Below are 9,640 nucleotides of genomic sequence, written 5' to 3'. Positions count from 1 at the left end.
GCTCATTCCCCAGCCCCACAGACACCATTGAGCATAACCCCTCAGATGATAGGAAAGCTAGGACACTTGTTCCCATGGTCACACCTGCATGGGAGGACCCACAAGATCAGTGTGTGACTCTGCAGCTGAAACTCCCATTCCCAGAGAACATGACAGCAGCACCAAGATAACAGTAACACAGACAAGTGAGAACCAAGGAAAAGAGCAGAGATTGACTGGCTCAGAGAGGCAAGGGGAGAGGCAGCTGCAGTCTCAGGAAAGAGTTACCCTTACCCAGCTGTGCATGCCACCTCCCAGACACCAGCACAGCCAGGCAGTTGTTCTCAGTCCCTGTGCTCTACTTCAGGAGGCTCCTCTCAGACTTACTGATCACTCCAAGTTACAGCTCAGGAGTCTCAGGGACTTGTTCAAGCAAGACACATCCTTCTGCATTTCTCCCCCCAAATTCCCCAAGACTAGGAAACAGAAAACACAGACTCTGGAAAGCCCCTTAACTTTATAGCAAACCCTGCTTTGATCTTCCCCTTGAAAAGTTCCTTTGGAAACATCCTGAGGGATGGTCTGGAGCTGTGAGCTGCCCTGACCCACACAGCACCTTCTTGTCAGCAGAAGGACCCTGCAATTCTGTGAACTGTTTCTTCCACCCACAGCTTCTCCCCACTCTGCTGTTGGACTTCCCCAGGCAGGCTGAGTCCTTACCCTGACCGGTGGAAGAGTCCCTGCCCCAGCACACAGCCCCCCACGGTGCAGGGACCCTGCTCAGAAGGACAGCCCTGGGCACCCCTGGCTGCACACCCACCTTCACACTCTGCAGCCATCCCCAGGTGAAGGCAGCTGACATGCCCTGTCCCTCTGAGGGTGCAGCAGGGAAGCTGTGCTCCAAAGCACGGCCTTTTTCTCTGCACTGCAGAAACTGTGAGAGTCCCTCTGACAGATCCCACAGGCTGTGGGATGTGCCAGCTTTAGGAGCTCATTCCAGGAACCACAGCTGCATTGCCCTGCTGCCAGAGACTTACCCTGTCAAGGGCTGTGAAGATTTTGTCATCAGTGAACTCTCAGCACTCTCCCACCCCAGACTGCCTTTAAACTCTCTCTGCATCACTCCTCTCCGCTCAGTGCCTGCAGGCAGTGCCCTCAGCCCTGCTGCGCTTTGCAGAGGAGCTGCTCCTGGGCAGAGCTGTCTCTCGGCAGTGCTGCCTGCTTGCCATGAGCTCCCTCCAGCCCAGGAGCCCAGCCCAGCTCAGCAGCAGAGGAGCAGCCCAAGGCAGCCCTTTCTCTGCCCCCTCTGGGCTCCCTCCAGGTGTCCCTGGGGCTCCAGGGGAACCTGCTGCGAAACAGGCTGAGGCAATCAGTTCTGATCCTTCCCTCAGCTAGGGAGAGCCACTTCTTTCCTGAAATAAAATTTTCCACTCAGAGAAAAATCTACATCTACATGTGACATTTTTTTCTTTCCAGAAATATAATCCTTCTTGCAGAGTTACTTTTAATGTACCACTTTTTTCGTGTTATTTTTTAGACAGGATACTCAGAGAGTGACAGACAGGGATCCCCTTTACATATGCTGAGGGAGGGGATCCTTGGGTCAGTGGTGGCCTTTCATCTGTGTTTCTATTTATGGCTTTTGAAGGAGACTCAGCTCTCTCCCATGCACTCCACAAAGCCACAGGAGGTGGAATTCCTCTTGACTCTTTTCAGGTGGTCACAAAATAGGCACCTGCATGGGAGCTCCTTCTCTCAGGTCCCTTCTGAATTAATGGAGATGGAAGGCAGGAGTCAGGTGTTCAGATGCAAATACCTGGTGACATGTGAGTTGCCAGAGGTGGTCCAAGGTACATGTAGGTAATAGCAAACTGTAATGGAGAAGTTCATAGCAACAGGGCAACATCTCGGGAATCATGTATGAGCCTGGTGGGAAATTCCTATGGCCAAGTGACATGACAGCTTATGCCCAAATAAAGGCCAAAAGAACCTTTTCCTACTCCTTCTCTTCGTGGCAGTTTATACAGGTATTCATATGAACGACTGCAGTCATTTAGCATAGCTAGAGCTGGGTCTCCCTCTTTTCCATCAGCTGAATTTAGTATACCTCCACTGACTATAACGGCATGTGACCCATGTTCGTCTCCACATTGCCTAACAGAATTCAGGACAGGTACTCTATTTAATGTCCAACTCCTGGGCCACAGAGCTACACCAGATGCCAAGGCTGGCATGGACCTCACAGGACCTACAGGAAAGCAATTCCCATTCAGGGTGGTACATCACAGACACTCCAGACGGCATTGCAGAGAGTGCGATTTGGTGCCTGTGTGCCCTTGACTGATGCCATCAGACAGAGGCATCAGTCATCAGATGCCATCAGACAGGCAAGGTCTGACCCTTCTCCACCCAAGAGCAGCTGCTGGCATTGCATGAACATAAAGCAAAGTCGCACAGGGGTTTTTACTCACTCCCTTGATGATCCAATCAACGAAAAGACCAAGAATTTTCAGAGTGTTCCTGGATACATCTTGTCTTCAAGGACAGCATCCTCCAAGCACAGCAATGGTCCATATCAAAACTCAGTAGAAACTCAGGAAGGAATTCAAGGGCACCAAGATGAACTTTTGGTACTTCAGGAAGTGTTAAAGAAGAAGAAAAAGAGATAAGGTAGGACCACTGGCGAATTGAGTAAGATTAGGTCTAGATAGATCTGAGGTACTCTATGTCATGGCCTCGGTTACTACCAGCCAGGTCTCCCAGGCCTTTGAGCTGTGAGGCAGGACTCTGGAGGAGAACAACCAGCAGTGGATGGGGTTACTCAAGCAAACTATACCCTTACCAGTCCATGGGAAACACAGGGGCTGCATCCAAGGGTGCTGAGAGTGGTTTTTTCCCCAGGAGGTCCTGGTCTGTTATGACCCCAATAAGAAAGGGATTCGGACACTGTGAACTACCTTTTAAAGTTGCGCTCATCATCGTTAACACTCTAAGGAGAGAATCATGCAGATCATCTTCGGTCCCTTTAGATGGGGGGACTCCCAGGTGGTGTAGCATTGAGCGGGCCTTTGGCCCAAATGCAGCAAAGCATGCAGACCCCATCCATAGAAGACAGTCTCCTGTTTTGGTCATTCAAGCTACTGTAGGATTTTCTTACAAAAGAAACAACTCTACTCATTGTCTCTACAGTCAAACAGAAATGATGTTTTCATGAGAACATCTTGCTGCACAGTTAGGTACAGGCAAGGCCACGCAGGAGGCATAATGTCCAGCACAGAGTGGGACCTGCCTGCAGGCTCTTGTGTGACAACCTGCTGCTGAGGTTGTCCTGTGGCCAAGGGATCTGTGCAGCAAAGAACAGGTTTGATGGCTGTGCTGTATGTGCAGCACGGTGCAGCGCAGCCCTAAGAACTCGATGTTCAATATTTTCCTGATCAGGACCAGTGTCCAGGTTTCCCTGTGAGAAGTCTGTGCTCCTCTACGGTGCCACAGCTGATGTGCTGTAACCCAAATGTGCATGGCCAGGAGGACCTGGAGACCCATGGCTTCTCACAGAACTGTGACGTTTTTGGACTAATGAGACGTGGTGGGACACATTGCTGAGCTGTGGTGCTGCAATGGAGGGATACAGGCTCTGCCCAGGGAGCAGCAGGGAGGATGAGAACTACGCTTCCTGTATGAAAGGGAAGCTTGGATTTGTGGATGTCCTCTACGTGACAGGCAACAGGTTGGACTAGCTTTTGTCATTTAGGATCAGAGCAGGAGCCAGCCAGAGTGACCTTGTGTTTGCAGTTACAAACTGCTTGCTCAGGGAGAGGAAACAGAAAACGTCTTTGGTCATCAACCCCAGGAAGTCTCCAGGTTCATGAGCAGGTTCCTGTGGTGAACTTAAGTGCCCTGGCATTCCCTGGCAAGGCAAAGCAACAGGGTGCCAACAGCCTGAATTTGGCTCTTGGGACAACTTCTTCAGACAGCTGGCAGGTGGGCCTCCAAGGGTGATTCTCACCTGGACCTGATCCTGGCCAACAAGGAAGAGCTGGCTGGGGGTGTGACGATATTCAGTCTTGGCTGTCATGGTCATGAATTAGGGGTTATCAGTCTCCAAAGGGCAGTGAGTGAGGTCAGCAGCAGAACACAGACCTGGGACTCCAGAGGAGAAGACTTTGACGCACTCAGGAGACTGAGACAAGTGGTGCCATGGGAAGCAGCTCTGAAGGGGGAAGCAGCATGGGAAATCTGGTAGGGCTAACAGGACAGCCTCCTGCAAGCACAAGAAGGATCTCCCCAAATACCCATGAAGAGAAGCAACCATCTCAGGAGGCTGCTTGTGTGAACTGACTGAGCTCCAGGGCAAAAAGGCAGCAGGCAGGAGGTGGAAGCAGGGAAAGCTGCTGACAGGAATTTAGAAACCTTGTCCCAGGATGTAGGGTTGATGCCAAAGCCAAAGGTCCCATTGCCTTGAGAGATGCGGGGGAGGATAGAGGCAGCAAGATGAGCTGATACTGGTTCATTAACCGTAAAAGAATAGACAGGGATCATGTGGACCTGTTGCTGATTTTCCTAAGTTTAGGAAGAATAAGGCTGAGGAATTTAATGACTTCTCTGGCTGTGACATCTGCCAGGCCTTTGTGACTGTTGGCAGGACCCTGGAGGAAAAGAACCAGCAGTAAGTGGGGATCAAGTCAGAGGTTACTTGAGCAAACTCAGCCTTGAACAGCCCCTGGGAGCAGAGGGGAATCATCCAAGGCTGGAGAGGGAGCAAGCCAATTCCATAGCAAGGCTCACTCTGCACCTTTTTTGACAGATCGTGAAGATCAGGACAAGTCCCTGATGGCTTCCAAAAAAGTTGACAGCTATCTTTCAACACAGGCCAGAGGATTACCAGGGGAGCAAAAGGCTGTTTAAGCTCCTATAGGAGAGCAGTGTGTCTCTGAGCATGTCCTCCTGGGTGATACTTCTGGGAAGACGAAGAGGAAGGTGACTGGGCATGAACAGCATGGATTTGTCCAGGGTGGATCACAAGAGACCAACCTCATGGCTTTCTAGGATGAAAGGGCTGGATTTCTGGATGAGGCTGGATGATCAGTGGTGTGTTTTATTATATGATTGCATATAGGACATCTGGAAGGATGGACGGAGGGAGGGAGGGAGGGAGGGAGGGAGGGATGGATGGATGGATGGATGGATGGATGGATGAAGAGATGTGCAGAACTGGGACTGATGGTTCAGACTCAGAGGGTCATGAAATATGGCTCACGGTCTGCCTGGAGACCTGTAAGAAATGGGCACTTCAGACGTTTGCATCTTGACTGCATGCCTCAGCCTGGGAGATGGGGATTGCCCTTGCTAGGGGGTGGCTCTGCCAATCCAGCCACATGGGTCTAGGTGGTGCAGACTCTACCTGAAGACATTCCTGTAACCCAAATACATTGGGGTGAATGCAGAATTGGCTATTCAAAATCAAGCATTTCTTACACTTGGTCTCTTTGCTTTGACACCTTCTCACTTTGACTACACTCCTGAAATCTCTCTAATTCACCACAGAAAAATTGAAGACTTGTATTGGGTCTGGCTGAGATGGACTTAATTCTCCCCATAGCAGCCCTCCTAGTGCTGTGCTCTGCATTGGTAGCTAGAAAGGTGTTGATAACACACCAGTGCTTTGGCTACTGCTGAGCAGTGCTGGCACAGCATCAAGGCTGTCTCTCCAACATTTTGCCCCCCCCTCAATGGCTGGCTGGGGCTGGGCAAGATCTTAGGAGGGGACATAACTAGGACAGCTGACCCAAAATAACCAAACAGATATTCCATATGATATGACGTTAGCTCGGCTATAAAAGCTGAGTAAAGGGAGATGGAAGGGGAACATTTTCATCTTCTGGAGCAACCACTACACGTACTGAAGCCCTGCTTCCCAGGAAGTGGCCAGACATTGCCTGCTGATGGGAAGTAGAGAATAACATCAATTGTTTTACTTTGCTTTTGCACGCGACCTTTGCTTTCACTTTATTAAACCATCCTTTTCTTGACCCACGGACCTTTTGTTATGTTTTCTCTCCCCTGTCCAGCTGAGGAGGGGGAACGATACAGTGGCTTTGGTGGGCACCTGGCGCCCAGCCAGGGTCAGCCTACCACAAGACTAAAGGCAAATTATACCCAGACTTGGCTCCTTGGGCTGTTTTGCATGTTAATGAGCCCTCTGGTGCCGAGTTCCTGAACTGCAGATCCTTAAAGACTGACCAAGCCTCTAGAGAAGTCCAAGTCAGAAGCAAACCTCCAGGTTTGTGAGGGTGTTAGCAGGCCCTGCTGAAGTCCGTCACTGAAGAGACCACGCAGGGAATGAGCAGACAAAGTTCCGCACGTGTGAGGTAGACGTTGACTCCCTGCCCTTGACCTGGGCTGCCTAGCCAAGCGGGCAGGGTATACCTGTCCTCCCTATTGGCAAGGGATTGGGAAAACATGGCTTCCCTAACCGCGCGGGTGGATTAGACTTAACCTCCCTAATCGCAAGAGCAGCGTAGACCTCGCCTCAAAACCGGCGCTGGTGGGGTAGACGTGGCCTCCCTAACTGTGCGGGTGGGGTTGACCTGGCCTCCCAAATGGCGCTGGTGCGGAGGAACTAGCCTCCCTGCTGGCGCCAGTGGGAAAGACCTGGCATCCCTAGTGGAGTACGCGGGCTAGACCAGGACACCATACAGGCAAGGGCGGGGTGGACCTGGACTCCCTGCCAGCGCCAGTCATGTAGACCTGGCCTCCCTACCTGTGCAGGCCGGGCAGACCAGGGCTCAGTAAATGCGCGGGCGGGCTAGTCCAGGCCTCCCTAACTGTGTGGAAGGTATAAACCTCGCCTCCTGACCAGCACCGGTCAGGTAGACCTGGCCTCCCTGCCTGCACGGGCCAGGTAGACCAGGCCTCCCTAACCGTGTGGGCGGGATAGACTGGGCCTCACTATCAGCACCGGTAGGGTAGACCAGGCCTTCCTAACCACATGGGTCGGCTAGACCTGGCCTCCCTGCCAGCACCAGCGGGGTAGACGTGGCCTCCCTAACCGAGTGGGCATGGTAGACCTGGTCAACCTACCCAAGCAGGCGGAGTAGGCCAGGCCTCTCTAACCGAGCTGGCAGAGTAGACCTAGCCTCCGTACCTGAGTGGCAGGGTAGACCAGGTCTCCCTAACCGCATGGGCGGGGGACGCCTGGCCTCCCCATCAGTACCGGTGGGTAGGCCTGGCCTCCCTAACCACGCTTAGCGGCGTAGACCTGGCCTCCCAACTGGTCGAGTGGGGTAGACCTGTGTGGTGGGTTGACCCTGGCTGGATGCCAGGTGCCCACCAAAGCCGCTCTATCACTCCCCCTCCTCAGCTGGGGGGGGAGAAAATATAACAAAAGGCTCATGGGTCAAGATAAGGACAGTTTAATACAGTGATAGCAAAGGTCGCGCGTGCGAAAGCAAAGAAAAAAAAACAAATGATGTTATTCTCTACTTCCCACCAGCAGGCGATGTCTAGCCGCTTCTCGGGAAGCAGGGCTTCAGTACGCGTAGTGGTTGCTCCGGAAGACAAAATGCCCCCCCCTCTGTCTCCCTTTACTTAGCTTTTATATCTGAGCTGACGTCATATGGTATGGAATATCTGTTTGGTTAGTTTAGGTCAGCTGTCCTGATTGTGTCCCCTCCCAAGATCTTGTCCTGCCCCAGCCTGCCATTGAGGGGAGGGCAAAAATGTTGGGGAGACAGCCTTGATGCTGTGCCAGCACTGCTCAGCAGTAGCCAAAACACTGGTATGCTATCAACACCTTTCTAGCTACTGATGCAGGGCACAGTGCTATGAGGGCTGCTGTGGGGAGTATTAACTCCATCTCAGCCAGACCCAATACAATCTCCACCCCTTATTCCATACCATTTGCGTCCTGCTCAGGTCCCACATAATTTAATACAGATATCTTCTAACCATACTATTGTATTTAATTCTCATTCCTGAAATCCTTTCTTACCAACACTTACAGCTGGAACTACATACTGAAACCACTTTTATACCCAATGTACAGATTTATACATTCTTATTAATTACTATCCCCTGTCCTTTAAGAGATAGATATTCCATGGGCTTCTTCCACTCCTCCAGATGTTCACACTCAGGTTATGACTTAGGCCCCATCCATCAAGATGAGTGGTCAGGACAGGAAAAGCAGTATGTTCGAATGCTGGGCACCAACACCGGCTTGGTTTGGGTCACCGATGCACTTGTCTGGTTCCTTGCGAAGTTCACTCCTCTGCAGTTCAGGTCATTCCTGCTACGTTACTTCCTACAACATACAACTCACATCACAGATTATTTTTCCCCCAAGGTTAAATGTCCTTGAGGCACACACTGGGTCTCCCCATCCTTCCGCATTACCCACCAAGTACACCCAGGTCCCTGAGCAAAGACAATCCCACGAATGGGTTTGCCTTTTCCCATGGGAGGTGCAATCCACACTGCCTTCCCCAGCCACTTCCCCATGTGCACTACGGGGACCTTATCTCCTCCCACAGTATGTAGGGGTTTTGTTTGGGCAGGACCAGGACGGTTAGCAGATCCTCTGGTGTTAACTAGCCAAGTGGCTTCTGCTAAATTTGTATCCCAATGCTTCCATGTCCCATTGCCTAGCGCTCTCAACATAGTCTTCAACAGTCCATTATATCTCTCAATTTTTCCGGATGCTTGCGGGTGATAGGGTATGTGGTACACCCGCTCAATGCCATGTTTCTTTGCCCAGGAGCTTATGAGGTTATTTCGGAAATGAGTCCCATTGTCTGATTCAATCCTTTCTGGGGTACCGTGTCGCCATAAAATTTGCCTTTCGAGGCCTAAGATGGTGTTTCGGGCAGTGGCATGGTTTACAGGATCTGTTTCTAGCCAACCAGTAGTTGCTTCCACCATGGTGAGTATGTAGCGCTTGCCTTGGTGTGTTCGTGGCAGTGGTCCAACGTAGTCAATTTGCCAGGCCTCGCCATATCGAAAGCCCAGCCACCGCCCTCTGTTCCAGGGAGACTTTACTCTGGTCGCTCATTTGATTGCAGCACATGTTTCACATTCATGAGTGACCTGTGTGATGGCCTCCATGGTCAGGTCCACCCCTCAATCACGAGCCCACCTATATGTTGCATCTCTCCCTAGATGTCCTGATGTCTCATGGGCCCATCGAGCTACAAATAGCTCACCCTTACGCTCCCACTCCAGGTCCACCTGAGCTATTTCTATTTTGGCAGCCTTGTCTACCTGTTCATTATTTCGATGTTCTTCAGTGGCACGGCTTTTGGGCACGTGAGCATCTACATGACGTACCTTTAGAGTCACGTGTTCTACACGGGCAGCAATGTCCTGCCACAATGCTGCTGCCCAGATGGGTTTACCCCTGCGTTGCCAATTGGTCTTCTTCCACTGCTGTAGCCACCCCCATAGGGCATTAGCCACCATCCAGGAGTCAGTATAGAGGTAGAGTACCGGCCACTTTTCTCGTTCAGCAATGTCTAGGGCTAGTTGGATGGCTTTCACTTCTGCAAACTGACTTGACTCGCCTTCTCCTTCAGTGGCCTCAACGACTTGTCGTGTGGGACTCCACACAGCAGCTTTCCACTTCCGATGGTTCCCTACCACACGACAGGATCCATCAGTAAACAAA

General features: G+C 51.5%; 2 protein-coding genes across 2 annotated transcripts in view; one reads left to right on the top strand and one right to left on the bottom strand.

Moving 5' to 3' along the window:
* The window catches only part of LOC142025982 (scavenger receptor cysteine-rich type 1 protein M130-like), a 329,010-nt gene that overhangs the window by 129,396 nt on the left and 189,974 nt on the right, over window positions 1-9,640 (top strand). The window lies entirely within an intron of this gene.
* The window catches only part of LOC142025968 (antigen WC1.1-like), a 90,147-nt gene that overhangs the window by 46,415 nt on the left and 34,092 nt on the right, over window positions 1-9,640 (bottom strand). The window lies entirely within an intron of this gene.

This window comes from Buteo buteo, chromosome 31 (assembly GCF_964188355.1).
Source record: "Buteo buteo chromosome 31, bButBut1.hap1.1, whole genome shotgun sequence".
Lineage (NCBI taxonomy): Eukaryota > Metazoa > Chordata > Aves > Accipitriformes > Accipitridae > Buteo > Buteo buteo.
Note: the sequence above shows the minus strand (reverse complement) of the source record. Positions and strands in the feature narration are given on the sequence as shown.